We start from the raw sequence: 16770 nt of genomic DNA on the forward strand, positions 1-16770 counted from the left end.
ATAAACATGACTTCATCGGACAGAACCAGCATGGTTTTGTGAAGGGGAAGTCCTGTTTAACGAATCTGCTCGAATTCTTTGAGGAAGTAACAACCCGGGTGGATAAAGGGGAACCGGTGGATGTGGTATACTTGGACTTCCAAAAGGCTTTTGACAAGGTGCCACATAAGAGACTATTGCTAAAAATAAAAAATTATGGGATTGGGGGTAATATATTAGCATGGGTAGAGGATTGGCTAACAAATAGGAAGCAGAGAGTGGGGATAAATGGTTCATACTCGGGATGGCAACCGGTAACTAGCGGGGTTCCGCAAGGGTCGGTGCTGGGACCCCAGTTGTTCACAATTTATATAAATGATTTGGAGGAGGGAACCAAGTGTAATATATCAAAATTTGCGGACGATACAAAAATGGGAGGAAAAGTAGGGGATGAGGAGGATAGGAAGAGTCTGCAAAAGGATATAGATAAGCTAGGTGAGTGGGCAACAACTTGGCAGATGAAATTTAATACTAATAAATGTGAAGTCATTCACTTTGGGAAAAAAAATGATAGGGCAAGTTATTTTCTAAATGAGGAGGAGCTGCGTTGTAATGCAACGCAAAGGGATCTAGGGGTATTAGTACATGAATCACTAAAAGTTAGTATGCAGGTGCAGCAAGCAATCAGGAAGGCCAATGGAGTTTTGGCCTTTATTGCTAGGGGGATTGAGTATAAAAACACGGAGGTCTTGCTGCAGCTGTACACAGTATTAGTGAGACCACATTTGGAATACTGTGTACAGTTCTGGGGTCCATACTTAAGAAAGGATGTACTAGCCCTGGAGGCAGTGCAGCGAAGGTTTACAAGATTAATTCCTGCAATGAGGGGATTGACATATGAGGAAAGGTTAAGTAGGCTGGAACTCTACTCTTTGGAGTTTAGAAGAATGAGAGGCGATCTCATTGAAACATATAAGATCGTGAGGGGCCTTGATCGGGTGGATGCACCGAGGATGTTCCCAATGATCGGGGAAACTAGAACTAGGGGACATAGTTGCAGAATAAGGGGGGGCTCTTTTAAAACTGAGATGAGGAAGAACTTCTTCACCCAGAGGGTGGTTAATTTATGGAATTCACTGCCCCAGGGAGCAGTGGAAGCAGAAACTTTAAATATATTTAAGACTAAAATAGATGGTTTTTTAGCTGCCAAGGGGATAAGGGGCTACGGGGAGAGGGCAGGGATATGGACCTAGGTATGGTTAGTATAGTAAGACCTGAGTGATCTCCTGGACAAGTGTCGATCGCCTGGATTGGGGTCGGAGAGGAATTTCCCGGATTTTTTTCCCGAATTGGACCTGGGTTTTTATCCGGTTTTTTGCCTCCCCCAGGAGATCGCGAGGTTCTTGGGGTGGAGAGGGGTGATAGCGGTATAAAGGGGAGGGTAGTGTCTTGTGTTCTGTGTCTTGTGTCTACTGTTTGTGGGTAAGTGTGTCTGTTTAGTGTTCAGCCATGAGCGAATGGCGGTGCGGGCTCGACGGACCTGGTGGTCTACTCTCGCACCTACTTTCTATGTTTCTATGTTTCTATGTATGTCAGGCAGCCATCTCTGGAGAAAAATAATAGGTGACATTTCGGCTTGAGACCCTTCTTCAGACTGAAAGTCAAGGGAGAGGTATGAAAAGATACAGAACAAATCAGAACCAGCACCTTCTCTTTGCTGGGAATGATATGCAGGGATGGACCATTGGGGTGGTGCTGACAGCCTCCCACCGTAAGGGGGCGAGCTCGCTGCCGGAGTGGCGGGCCGATGACGTAACGGCGGGATGCTGTCGTCACGGCGGCCTGGGGACGTCACGGCGGGGTGACGTCACAGAGGGGTGACGTCAGGGGCGGGGTGGCGGCGGCGGGACGGACGGACGACGGACGGACTCGCACTCGGGCGGCCGGAGCGGCGAGGCGAGGTGAGGGGAGGGAGCAGCAGCACTCGGGCGGAGGGCAGCGACAGACACACACACACACACACGGAGAGAGAGCTGACGGGCTGGCAGGCAGGAGCCTCGGGGCGCCCGCTGCCGTTTCTTCCACAGCCCGCGAGGCAGGTGAGTGAGGCAGCAGCTCGGCGGCGCTGAGGGAGGGGTGTCCATTAAAGCGGCCGGCGGGCCCGGGGGGGGGAAGCCTGACCCACACCGACGCCGACACGGGAGAGACAGAGAGACCAACGCAGACAGACCAAAGACCGAGAGACCAACGCAGACAAACTGAGACACAGAGACCAAGACAGACTGAGACTGAGAGACCAACACAGACAGACTGAGACTGAGAGACCAACACAGACAGACCAGAGACAGAGACAGAGAGACCAACACACTAGACAGACCAGAGACAGAGAGACCAACGCAGACAAACTGAGACACAGAGACCAAGACAGACTGAGACAGAGAGACCAACACAGACGGACTGAGACAGAGAGACCAACACAGACAGACTGAGACTGAGAGACCAACACAGACAGACTGAGACAGAGAGACCAACACAGACGGACTGAGACTGAGAGACCAACACAGACAGACTGAGACAGAGAGACCAACACAGACAAACTGAGACAGAGAGACCAACACAGACAGACTGAGACAGAGAGACCAACACAGACAGACCAGAGACAGAGACAGAGAGACCAACACACTAGACAGACCAGAGACAGAGAGACCAACGCAGACAAACTGAGACAGAGAGACCAACACAGACAGACTGAGACAGAGAGACCAACACAGACAGACTGAGACAGAGAGACCAACACAGACGGACTGAGATAGGGAGACCAACACAGACAGACTGAGACACAGAAACCAACACAGACAGACTGAGACAGAGAGACCAACACAGACAGACCAGAGACAGAGACAGAGAGACCAACACACTAGACAGACCAGAGACAGAGAGACCAACGCAGACAAACTGAGACAGAGAGACCAACACACTAGACAGACTGAGACAGAGAGACCAACACAGACAGACTGAGACAGAGAGACCAACACAGACAGACTGAGACACAGAGACCAACACACTAGACAGACCAGAGACAGAGAGACCAACACAGACAGACTAAGACAGAGAGACCAACACAGACGGACTGAGATAGGGAGACCAACACAGACAGACTGAGACACAGAGACTGAGACAGAGAGACCAACACACTAGACAGACTGAGACAGAGAGACCAACACAGAGACAGAGAGACCAACACTGGCAGACTGAGACAGAGAGACCAACACAGACAGACTGAGATGGAGAGACCAACACAGACAGACTGAGACTGAGACAGAGAGACCAACACAGACAGACCAGAGACAGAGAGACCAACACAGACAGACTGAGATAGGGAGACCAACACAGACAGACTGGGATAGGGAGACCAACACAGACAGACTGAGACACAGAGACCAACACAGACAGACTGAGACAGAGAGACCAACACAGACAGACCAGAGACCAACACAGACAGACTGAGACAGAGAGACCAACACAGACAGACTGAGACAGAGAGACCAACACACTAGACAGACTGAGACAGAGAGACCAACACAGACAGACTGATACAGAGAGACCAACACAGACAGACTGAGACAGAGAGACCAACACACTAGACAGACTGAGACAGAGAGACCAACACAGACAGACTGAGACAGAGAGACCAACACAGACAGACTGAGACAGAGAGACCAACACAGACAGACTGAGACAGAGAGACCAACACACTAGACAGACTGAGACAGAGAGACCAACACAGACAGACTGATACAGAGAGACCAACACAGACAGACTGATACAGAGAGACCAACACAGACAGACTGATACATAGAGACCAACACAGACAGACTGAGACGGGCACAGAGGCAGACAGTGTTGGACAGGGAGCACACAGAGATAGAGGCAGGCAGGTAGAGAGATTGAGGCTGGCAGATAGACACAAGACAGAGGGGCAGAGGCAAGACAGGCAGAGACAGAGAGGCTAGCTGACACAGATAGGCAGATAGAGATAGGCAGTGGGACAGATACAGTCAGACAGAGGGAAGAGGAAGACAGGCAGAGACAAGTGAGGCAGGCAACCCCAGACAGGTAGGCAGAGAGATAGCAGTTGGCAGACAGATACAGATGGGCAGATGGAGAGAGATGGGACGATAGAGACCAATAGAAGGCAGAGAGAGGCTGGCTGACCTAGATACAGTGCTCTCCATAATGCTTGGGACAAAGACCCATCATTTATTTATTTGCCTCTGTACTCCACAAGTTGAGATTTGTAATAGAAAAATTCACATGTGTTTAAAGTGCACATTGTCAGATTTGAATAAAGGCCATTTTTATACATTTTGGTTTCACCATGTAGAAATTACAGCAGTGTTTATACATAGTGCCTCCATTTCAAGGCACCATAATGTTTGGGACACAGCAATGTAATGTCACTGAAAGTAGTCATGTTTATTATTTTGTTGCATATCCTTTGCATGCAATGATTGCTTCTGCGATTCATGGACATCACCAGTTGCTGGGTGTCTTCTCTGGTGATGCTCTGCCAGGCCTGTATTGCAGCCATCTTTAGTTTATGCTTGTTTTCAGGGGCTAGTCCCCTTCAGTTTTCTCTTCAGCATATAAAAGGCATGCTCAATTGGGTTCAGATCAGGTGATTGACTTGGCACTCAAGAATTTACCATTTTTTAGCTTTGTAAAACTCCCTTGTTGCTTTAGCAGTATGTTTGGGATCGTTGTCTTGCTGTAGAATGAACCGGTGGCCAATAAGGTTTGAGGCATTTGTTGGAACTTGAGCAGATAGGATCTGTCTGTACACTTCAGAATTCATTATGCAACTACCATCAGCAGTTGTATCATCAATGAAGATAAGTGAGCTAGTACCTTCGGCAGCCATACTTGCCCAGACCATAACACCTCTACTACTGTTTCACAGATGAGGTGGTATGCTTTGGATCTTGGGCAGTTCCTTCTCTTTTCCATACTTTGCTCTTGTCATCACTCTGATATGTTAATCTTTGTCTCATCTCAAGATCCTTTTCCAGAACTGTGGCTGCTCTTTTAAGTACTTCTTGGCATCCTATTTTTGCAGCTAACCAGTGGTTTGTATCTTGCAGTGTAGCCTCTGTATTTCTGTTCATGAAGTCTTCTGCGTACAATGGGCATTGACAAATCCACACCTGACTCCTGAAAAGTGTTTCTGATCTGTCGGACAGGTGTTTGGAAATGGGACGGGGGGGGAGACACACACTATGTATAAACACTGCTGTAATTTCTATGGTGAATGGTGAAACCAATGGTTTCACCAAAATGTATAAAAATGGCCATGAATAAAATCTGAGAGTCCACTTTAACCACGTGAATTTTTCTATTATAAATCTCAAATTGTGGAGTACAGAGGCAAATAAATAAATGATGGGTCTTTGTCCCAAACATTATGGAGGGCACTGAAGATCGACAGGCAGATAGAGATAGACAGGCAGAGGGGCAGATGGAGTCGGGCTGAGGTAGACGGAGAAAGGCAGAAACAGGTAGATGGAGATAGACACAGGCAGATGGATGGAGAGAGACGGGTAGACAGACGGAGTCAGGTAGACAGTCAGGCAGAGGTAGCCAGGCAGAGTGAACGGGCTTGTGTGGGAAAACTGACAAAAAGATGAGCAGGCAGGTGTGGATGGGTGCACACATAGGCAGGGAGGTGAACAGGTAGGCATTAACACAGACAGACAAACCCAGGCAGCATCCATCGTCAACGGGGTTTGCATTGCAGAACTCTTCTACCTCACATGATGTTTTCTCCTCACAAAGAGGAGAAAAGATCCACACTTGGATGAGCAAATAATTTTTAGGGGTTGCTGTGTGCTGAGAACTGAACAATTGATCTAAACGCCTGAGTTTAAATTCCTCCAGAGCAGTTTAGTAACTCTGTAATTTTGGAAGTTAAAGGTTATTTTTGGTAACTGTAGAAACTCAACTGGGTTGTTATATTTAAAAAAAACAATCTGATCCATGAATTTTCGTCAGGTAGAGACATCTGCTGTTCTTCTTTTGTCTGACAGATATCGTATTTGACTCTAAATCCAATAATGTGGTTAACTCTTAAGTATCCTATGAAATATCCTAGGGGCCGATTAGGGATGAAGAGATGGGATAATTCATGGGCCGCTATTACTAAACCTTATCGGAATTGTTATTTTTGTGGGAGAGAATGTTTCTTTTCAAGCCTTAAGTTACAGTACAAAAATGTTACTGTCATTTCAGTTATGCAATAGGATTGCAGCTAAATAGAGACTTTTGGTTCCACACAAAAATAACTTGTGTATCTGCCATTGCGAATAAAAGTAGTGAGTTCTCAATTGAGTGATTGAAAATAAAATCGAGCAATTGCTTGCCATGTGTAATGTGGAGCCCTTTTTCTCTTGCAGAGTATTGAGAACTCTGAATCTAGGAAAGGAGCAGGCCAGTGTTGCATATCAAATGACCAAATGGTTTAGAATTACAATGGACATGAGAAATAGTTAGACTGCTTAGGGTGCTGAATTTTGTAAATTTGAATGCTGTGGAGGAGAGAGATTTATTAAAGAAGCCATTCATTCTTTTTTGTCTGTGTCTGTAGTTTTGAAGGGATTTCCAATTAGTCTTGCTTCACAGTCCTGCAGATTTTCCCAGTTTTCCCGTTGAAAACCATCACCTACCACATTTACAGGCAGTGCATTCCAGATTTATTCGAGCCTGTGTTGTAATTATTAAACTTCATAGTTATATTTTTGACAAGTGGAAAATTTTCAGGCGGGCATAGGATTAACTTTTGCTAAACATCGCAAATTAGAGAATTGTGTTATCTGTCTTGTGCTTGAGTTTCTATTGTTTATATAGTGGGCATGTTTACTTGTATTGTGGGTGGTTTTAATGTGGGTGAATTATGGTGAGTAGGGCTAATAATGGAATCATTACTGACCTGTAGAATAATCCTACTCTAAGTTTAACATAATGCCATTGTTGTTTAATGGCATAACTCTTCTGACCATAGAGCCTGCAATACATACTCACTGTCACCAGATCTCCCGCATGAGGGAGTATATTTCTGTTAAAGTTTTCTCGGTTCCATTCCACTATCATTCTTAATGTGCGATTGAGGAGTGCTGATAGAATATCAGATTATGATTAACATTGCAACAAAGTCTGACTTCCTTCCTCTCAAATTTTTCTTCCAAATTCAGCCATGAGATATGGGCTTTGCTGGCATAGCATCACCAATCCAGCTAGTGATGCTATGATGCCATCCTTGCAATGGTGGTCGTGAGATGCATGCTTGAGTTGCTGCACTCATTATTGGTGTTATGGTGACCTAACGATAATGAGGCAAGATGATTATATATCCAGTGTGTACGAAGGAACTGCAGATGCTGGTTTACATTGAAGATAGGCACAAAATGCTGGAGTAACTCATCAGGACAGGCAGCATCTCTAGAGAGAAGGAACGGGTGACGTTTCGGGTTGAGACCCCTTTTCTGAAGAAGGGTCTCGACCTGAACCTCACCCATTCCTTCTCTCCAGAGATGCTGCCTGTCCTGCTGAGTTACTCCAGCATTTTGTGTCTATCTTTTGATTATATATTCACATCAGTGTATGAGTGTGTGCTGGAGGGGAGCTTGGAGGTCGTAGTTATGTCCAAGCTCCTGATATCCTTGTCATTCTGTGTGGTTGTGATCATGTGCTGGGACATGCTGTTGAAGAATCACGACAGGCTGCAAGTGTGCATCCTGGAGGTGATTCATGTTACAACAAGGCCCTGTGAGGTGTGATATCCTTCATACATTATGTCGTAACCCAATAAAGAGATAATTTAGTGCTCCCACTGCAGTCTATCTATAGAAACATAGAAAATAGGTGCAGGAGTAGGCCATTCGGCCCTTCGAGTCTGCACCACCATTCAATATGATCATGGCTGATCATCCAACTCAGTATACTGCACCTGCTTTCTCTCCATACCCCCTGATCCCTTTAGCCACAAGGGCCACATCTAACTCCCTCTTAAATATAACCAATGAACTGGCCTCAACTACATTCTGTGGCAGAGAATTCCAGAGATTCACCACTCTGTGTAAAAAATGTTTTTCTCATCTCAGTCCTAAAAGATCTCCGCTTTATCCTTAAACTGTGACCCCTTGTTCTGGACTTCCCCAACATCGGGAACAATCTTCCTGCATCTGGCCTGTCCAACCCCTTAAGAATTTTGTAAGTTTCTATAAGATCCCCCCTCAATCTTCTAAATTCTAGCGAGTACAAGCCAAGTCTATCCAGTTTTTCTTCATATGAAAGTCCTGACATCCCAAGAATCAGTCTGGTGAACCTTCTCTGTACTCCCTCTATGGTAAGAATGTCCTTCCTCAGATTAGGCAAGAATGTCCTTCCTCAGAATATGCACAAACTATGAAGATAAACTATAAGAAATTGTGCACGAGTATGTTAATTAAGCAGATCCATTATAAGGAAGGACTCAAAGATGAATTGCCAGTTGCCTCGTGTAACATTTGGTCTGATATCTGTTGAGATCCTTTTTTTCCTGAGCTTAAATATTATTTCTATTAAGCACTTACTTAAGCACTTATCACTTCAATTAAAGCTCCATCCAAAAGCTCACTGACATTTTTGTGATTACTGAATGACAGCAATGTCCTGTGAAGTTTGCAAGTCTGGTCCAGTTTCTGGGAATTTCTACCTTGTACCCAGGAAAGATCATAAAATAATTAATGTGATAAGCAAGGTCCAATTCTGCCTTTCTTCCTCTCCACTGCGCTGTTTGCTCTCCAGGTAGTTATTGATTAAAGCTTTAAAATCCTGGATTCTCTTAGCACATATTGTGACCTTCAGGCCCTTAAAACCCAGGGCTGACTGCAGCCAATTATTAACTGAAAATAAAAACAAGCTGCCACTTAAGTCCGAAATAATTAAAAAATACTGGAAATGTTTTGTGGAGTATGCAGCATCTGCGGAATGAGAAGCAGTTGATGATTCGAGTCAATATAATAGTATATATGATTCGAGTTCAACATAATAGTATAAGGAGTAAGAGTGTTGTAAAAACAAGCCTGAAGGCTTTGTGTCTCAATGCAAGGAGCATTCGTAATAAGGTGGATGAGTTGAATGTGCAGATAGCTATTAATGACTATGATATAGTTGGGATCACGGAGACATGGCTCCAGGGTGACCAAGGCTGGGAGCTGAACATCCAGGGATATTCAATATTCAGGAGGGATAGACAGAAAGGGAAAGGAGGTGGGGTAGAGTTGCTGGTTAGAGAGCAGATTAACGCAATAGAAAGGAAGGACATTAGCTTGGAGGATGTGGAATCGATATGGGTAGAGCTGCGAAACACTAAGGGGCAGAAAACTCTAGTGGGAGTTGTGTACAGGCCACCTAACAGTAGTTGTGGAGTTGGGGATGGCATCAAACAGGAAATTAGAAATGCGTGCAACAAAGGTAAAACAGTTATAATGGGTGACTTCAATCTACATATATATTGGGTGAATCAAATTGGCACGGGTGCTGAAGAAGAGGATTTCTTGGAATGTATGCGGGATAGGTTACTGAACCAACATGTAGAGGAACCAACGAGAGAGCAGGCTATTCTAGATTGGGTATTGAGTAATGAGGAAGGGTTAGTTAGCAGTCTTGTTGTGCGTGGCCCCTTGGGCAAGAGTGACCATAATATGGTTGAGTTCTCCATTAGGATGGAGAGTGACATTGTTAAGTCAGAAACAAGGGTCCTGAACTTAAAGAAAGGTAACTTTGAGGGTATGAGACGTGAATTGGCCAAGATAGACTGGCAATTGATTCTTAATGGGTTGACGGTGGATATGCAACGGAAGGCATTTAATGACTGCATGGATGAACTACAACAATTGTTCATCCCAGTTTGGCAAAAAAATAAATCAGGGAAGGTAGTGCATCCGTGGATAACAAGGGAAATCAGGGATAGTATCAAAACAAAAGATGAAGCGTACAAATTAGCCAGAAAAAGCTGCCTACCAGAGGACTGGGAGAAATTCAGAGTCCAGCAGAGGAGGACAAAGGGCTTAATTAGGAAAGGGAAAATAGATTATGAAAGAAAACTGGCAGGGAACATAAAAACTGACTGCAAAAGCTTTTATAGATATGTGAAGAGAAAACGATTAGTTAAAACAAATGTAGGTCCCTTGCAGTCAGAAACAGGTGAATTGATCATGGGGAACAAGGACATGGCAGACCAATTGAATAACTACTTTGGTTCTGTCTTCACTAAGGAAGACATAAATAATCTGCCGGAAATAGCAGGGGACCGGGGGTCAAATGAGATGGAGGAACTGAGTGAAATCCAGGTTAGCCGGGAAGTGGTGTTAGGTAAATTGAATGGATTAAAGGCCGATAAATCCCCAGGGCCAGATAGGCTGCATCCCAGAGTACTTAAGGAAGTAGCCCCAGAAATAGTGGATGCATTAGTGATAATTTTTCAAAACTCTTTAGATTCTGGAGTAGTTCCTGAGGATTGGAGGGTAGCTAATGTAACCCCACCTTTTAAAAAGGGAGGGAGAGAGAAAACGGGGAATTACAGACCAGTTAGTCTAACGTCGCTAGTGGGGAAACTGCTAGAATCAGTTATTAAAGATGGGATAGAAGCACATTTGGAAAGTGGTGAAATCATTGGACAAAGTCAGCATGGATTTATGAAAGGTAAATCATGTCTGACGAATCTTATAGAATTTTTCGAGGATGTAACTAGTAGAGTGGATAAGGGAGAACCAGTGGATGTGTTATATCTGGACTTTCAGAAGGCTTTCGACAAGGTCCCACATAAGAGATTAATATACAAACTTAAAGCACACGGTATTGGGGGTTCAGTATTGATGTGGATAGAGAACTGGCTGGCAGACAGGAAGCAAAGAGTAGGAGTAAACGGGTCCTTTTCACAATGGCAGGCAGTGACTAGTGGGGTACCGCAAGGCTCAGTGCTGGGACCCCAGCTATTTACGATATATATTAATGATTTGGACGAGGGAATTGAATGCAACATCTCCAAGTTTGCGGATGACACGAAGCTGGGGGGCAGTGTTTAAGGATAAGAGGGAAATCTTTTAGGACCGAGATGAGGAAAACATTTTTCACACAGAGAGTGGTGAATCTCTGGAATTCTCTGCCACAGAAGGTAGTTGAGGCCAGTTCGTTGGCTATATTTAAGAGGGAGTTAGATGTGGCCCTTGTGGCTAAAGGGATCAGGGGGTATGGAGAGAAGGCAGGTACAGGATACTGAGTTGGATGATCAGCCATGATCATATTGAATGGCGGTGCAGGCTCGAAGGGCCGAATGGCCTACTCCTGCACCTATTTTCTATGTTTCTATGTTTCTAATAATCCTTCACCAGAACTGGGAAAGAAAGAATCCAAATTAGTATTAAGTTTAAGAAAGAAGGGAATTGATAGAGCAACATCAGAGTTGCTTGGGGATAAACTATGAATGAGGAAATATACAATAAGTGCAGGAGTCGGCCATTCGGCCCTTCGAGCCAGCACCGCCATTCACTGTGATCATGGCTGATCATCCAAAATCTAATTCCTGCCTTCTCCCCGTATCCCCATGACTCCGCTATCTTTAAGAGCTCAATCTAACTCTCTTCTGAAAGCATCCAGAGAATTGGCCTCCACTGCCTTCTGAGGCAGAGAAGTCCACAGATTCACAAACCTCTGTGTGAAAAGGTTTTCCCTCTCCGTTCTTAATGGCTTACCCCTTATTCTTAATGTTGTTGATTAGTCAGATAACATGATGAGGGAGAAAACACAAAGGAATGTAAACGCTGTGAAATGAGGAGCTCTTTAATATGTTAGGCTAAACTAATGGAGCAGAAAAACTGGACCAATGTTATAGATGGATGGCCAAAGGCAGAATTGGTCAGATTTGACATACATGCTGTAAAATACACTCAAAAGGAAGATTAGGTGCTGTTCCTGAAGTTTACATTGTGCCATGTAAAACAGTATGGCAGGTCCGAGTTGGACTGAGATGGAAATTAAAATGGCAAAAACCCAGAAGCTCATATGGCCCTGCGGGTGCTCCACAAAGTGTCATCCAGTCTGCATTTGGTTTCTTCATTGGAAGAAGATTGGGAGAAGCGAAAGGGAATTACTGATTTAACTGGAAGAGCTGTTTAGATCACTGGAAAGTGTGAAGGGAAGAAATAAAGTGACATATGCTGAATCTTTGGCAGTAGCATGTTGACATACTGTAAGCAAGGTAGTGATTTGTGAAAATGGAAGAGCGGACGAGGAAATGGTCCCTATGGAATGTTGAAAGGTAAGTGTGTTGGGATTGGATTCTCATTAAAAGAGGCAGAAATGTAAAAGGATGATCAACTGAATGTGGATGCTGATTGAGTGCAAAGTGAGGACCTGGAAGCTTTGTCCATGCTCTATTCAGAAGGAAATGGGGTGAGATTAGAGACGTGGAACATAGACTAGATGCAGTCAAGTGATCTGTGAACTAATTTTCCTTCTCTTACTTGGGTGTCTGTATACTTTGGCTTTGACTGAATTATTTACACTGATTCGATGCCCGTTGGATAGGGTGGGATGAAGATGGGGTTAATGTTTGATTGAAAAGGCACTGCAACTGGCATCTGTGTCTATGCTGCGGAATGACAGGAACTTTTGTTTATTTAGCAGCATTTGCACACGTCTATGTTCCAGGGTGCTTTGAGGAAAGAGATAAGAGTGAGCAAGAAGTAAAAGCAGGCAGGTTAGTAGGGAGGCCAGGTCCATCACATCGCATTTTTCTGTTTGTCGTACATTCCAGCCACCCGAGAATGATCAGTATTTCAATAGAGGAATGGAGTTCAAATCCCTTGTCTTGCAGCCCTCCAGTTCTGACAACTGTAAGCTGCAATCAGAAGATAAAGAAAGCCAATTCTGTTCTTGCTTCAGTTTGGTTAACTTGCTAGTGGGGTCATGTGTAAAATAAGCTTCACACACTGCCCCCTGCAAATGCTGAAACCTGCTGCCTTTGGGAAAAGTAATAACAGTTTTTCCAAAACATACTCAAAACTATGTAATTTTGTGTAATTTTAAATTTTCTGTTTAATCATACTTCAGCATAAATGATACATGCCAATAATTTTTTGTTGTTCTTTTTCATTCTGTTCACTTTTGTCCTCGCATTGAAGACTACCAGATGCAGTTCAAGGACTTTTTATTGTTATCGAGCAATGAGCAAAGCACAACAGCTGTAATGCAAGGTTCCTGAGAGGCAGAAAGACAATGTAACTCAATTAGTAGATGATGTGAGCCTGGGATTTAAAAACCTTTGCATTTTTATGATGAAGGACAGAATGAAGGTAGTCTAATTAGGGCGTTTTGAATTCTGGGGAATGTTTTTTTTTTTGGAAACGATTATTTTCTCTCTCTCTTTCTCTCTCTCTACCTCCCCCTCCTCCAATCACTCGCCCCAGAAAATCAGGATTGTGTTTGTGTGGGCAGTTTTGCACTGATAATGAGATTGTACAGTCAGCAAACGGATGCGTTTGTCTGCTCAAAACATCTCGTCCAATAATGTACTTCCATTTGCTTTGAACTAGATAACATTTTGGAACGTAGAATACCCAGGGGAAAATTAAACTGAAAATAAGAGTATTGACTTTTGGGCAACAGAATCTATGGTGCATTATTCTGCTGCACCTGACCCACAGTGACCTCAGAGTCTGGTTCTTTGATCACTTTTCAGACTTGCGGAATATGTTTTGTGTATTTTTGCAGCAGAATGAAACATCATGGTGCTGAGAGCCACAATCAGCCTTTCATAATGATGGCATGAATTATTTCAGTCCTGGCATGAGCATAGATTTTTGAATAGCAATAAACAAATGATCCTTAGAACCAGGGAATTTGGGATTATGCCTGAATTACACTATTTGTCCTTCTGGTCAATTTTTGTGATGTTTTATTTTAATGCTATATTGCAAACTATTTAGTTTGGGACATGATTTTATTGTACTCTACAATTACCCATCATTTTCATTACAGCAGCTTGATGTGGACAGTGCATGCTGCAGAATATTTGGCAGTTATTGTGCGGTGCTTTATCAAAGTCGACCAAGGCACTTCATGCAACTAAATTACACTTCTGCTCACCCAGAGGTACTCTCATTCGAAGAAAAATGAATGAATTTTTATCAGCCTTAATATCACTTTGAAGTAGCACTGAATCTACAGAGATGAGTGCAGTTACAGTACAAGGCAATCAATAAATGACCTTGTTAATGGAATAAGCACAGTTGAAGGATATTGTTACAGTATTTACAGTGCCCTTCCATAATGTTTGGGCCAAAGACCCATCATTTATTTATTTGCCTCTGTACTCCACAATTTGAGATTTGTAATAGAAATAAATCACATGTGGTTTAAGTGCACATTGTCAGATTTTATTAAAGGCCATTTTTATACATTTTGGTTTCACCATGTAGAAATTACAGCAGTGTTTATACATAGTCGTCCCCCCATTTCAGGGCTCCATAATGTTTGGGACACATGGCTTCACAGGCGTTTGTAATTGCTCAGGTGTGTTCAATTGCCTCCTTAATGCAGTTGTAAGAGAGCTCTCAGCACTCATCTTTCTCCCGTCTTTCCATCACCTTTGGAAACTTTTATTAATATGATAATATGAGGACCAATGATAATATGTGCCAATGAAAGTCAAAGAAGCCATTATGAGACTGAGAAACAAAAATAAAACCATTAGAGACATCAGCCAAACCTTAGGCTTACCAAAATTAACTGTTTGGAACATCATTAAGAAGAAAGAGAGCACTGGTGAGCTTACTAATCACAAAGGGACTGGCAGGCCAAGGAAGACCTCCACAGTTGATGACAGAAGAATTCTCTGTATAATAAAGAAAAATCCCCAATCACCTGTCCGACAGATCAGAAAGGACTTTGGACTTTTTTTTGCATTAATATTGGGATTTTTCTAATTTATTGATTTTTGTTTTGTTTTGTTTTGTTTAATATGTTGCCTTTGAGTACTATGTTTACAGACCTGTAATGCTGCTCTGCTGCTGCAAGAAAGAATTTTGGTGCTCAGTTTCCAGTACATATGACAGTTAAGCATTCTTGACTTGCCATCAAAATTATTCAGAAGTATTGGTTTAAGGTCACAATAAAGGCTTTATTCATACTTAGCTTTTTGATACTGTGCCTTTTGTCATAAAATATGAGAATGACAGCACTTTGCATCCTTATATTTCCTCATACGTATTTGTTAGTATTATTTCACAAAAATCTAAATGTTCTATGTGGAGTAATCTGTAGAATTATTTTGAGGCTTTGATGAGATTTTCCAATGCCGGACACAAGACATGCAAACAGAAAGGTCTGCTGACACGAATTGTTCAGGTTCAGACACTGACTTAGATTCAAATGGACTGCAAGTGCCCATGAATCTTGACTCCAGTATTTGTCTAATTTTTTCAAATAAATAGTGTTCGGAACAGGAAGCTACACCAGTTAACCAAATTTGGTGCAAATAAATCAATTACTTTTAATAGTTACAGATTGTTAAGTGTACATTAAAAATATTTGTAATAACTAATGTTTAATATATAAGTTATTCAGTCCCATTTATTGAGGTTCACTTGCACCTCCTCCAACCTCGTCTACTGTATCCGCTGTTCCAGGTGTGGACTCCTGTATATCGGTGAGGCCAAGAGCAGGCTCGGCGCTTGTTTCGCTGAACACCTCCGCTCTGTCCGCCTAAACCTAACTGATCTCCCGGTTGCTCAACACTTTAACTTCTCCTCCCATTCCCACACTGACCTTTCGGTCCTAGGCCTCCTCCATTGTCAGAGTGAGACCCAGCGCAAATTGGAGGAACAGCATCTCATATTTTGCTTGGGCAGCTTATACCCCAGCGGTATGAATATTGACTTCTCTAACTTCAGGTAGCCCTTACTTTTCCTCTCTCTCCATCCCCTCCTCTTTACCAGTTCTCTGACCAGTCTTACTGTCTCTGACTACATTTTATCTCTGTATCGCCCACTCCCCTGACATCAATCTGAAGAAGGATCTCCACCCGAAACGTCACCCATTCTGTCTCTCCAGAGATGCTGCTTGGCCCGCTGAGTTACTCCAGCATTTTGTATCTATCTTCGATTTAAACCAGCATCTGCAGTTCTTTCCAACACATTTTGATAATCTAGCTTACTGGATGCAGCAAACATCTCAGGAAGGGGTGGAAAATAACATTCTACATGAGATGCAGTTTAACCGTTACAATACAACAGAGCCTACACACAAGACTTTGGAAAGCTAAGGTTGCAAATTGCGTTGTTTCTCATATGTCATGACAAAATATACACCTTCAAAAACATGTTACACGAATAAAGCCTTTTAATGAAAAACCAATGCTCCCAACCTTCATTAGCATAACCTTTTTTAAAGGCTGAAACGTGACTAAAATGGTGCAGTTGACATGTCATAAATATGCAATATTTATGCAAGTACATGGCCGGGAAGAACCAAAGATTTGAGGCCGTTCCTCCTTTGTGCACAAGGAAACTTCTGAAACATAACTAACAAAATCTTTACAACTTGCTGTGCAGAGGAATGTTGCTACTCTCCATAGTTGTTTAGAATAGCTGGATCCCACTCGACCTTTGTCTGTCGTTAGAAGCTCAACCTTTTGAAGAAAAGGAACAAAACTCCCTATTCATGGTAAAATAGGCATCCATCAAGACATTAAGTACT

The 16770-nt window shown here is 43.1% G+C and overlaps 1 protein-coding gene across 1 annotated transcript in view; it reads left to right on the forward strand.

Moving 5' to 3' along the window:
- Nucleotides 1-1872: 1872 nt before the first annotated feature.
- Nucleotides 1873-16770, forward strand: part of ormdl3 (ORMDL sphingolipid biosynthesis regulator 3) — a 38041-nt gene continuing 23143 nt past the window's right edge. Inside the window, exon 1 of the mRNA XM_033035061.1 lies at nt 1873-2078. The gene's annotated coding sequence lies outside the window, so the exon portion shown is untranslated. The remainder of the gene's footprint in view (nt 2079-16770) is intronic.

The sequence above is a fragment of the Amblyraja radiata genome, chromosome 16 (genome assembly GCF_010909765.2).
Source record: "Amblyraja radiata isolate CabotCenter1 chromosome 16, sAmbRad1.1.pri, whole genome shotgun sequence".
Classification (NCBI taxonomy): Eukaryota; Metazoa; Chordata; class Chondrichthyes; order Rajiformes; family Rajidae; genus Amblyraja; species Amblyraja radiata.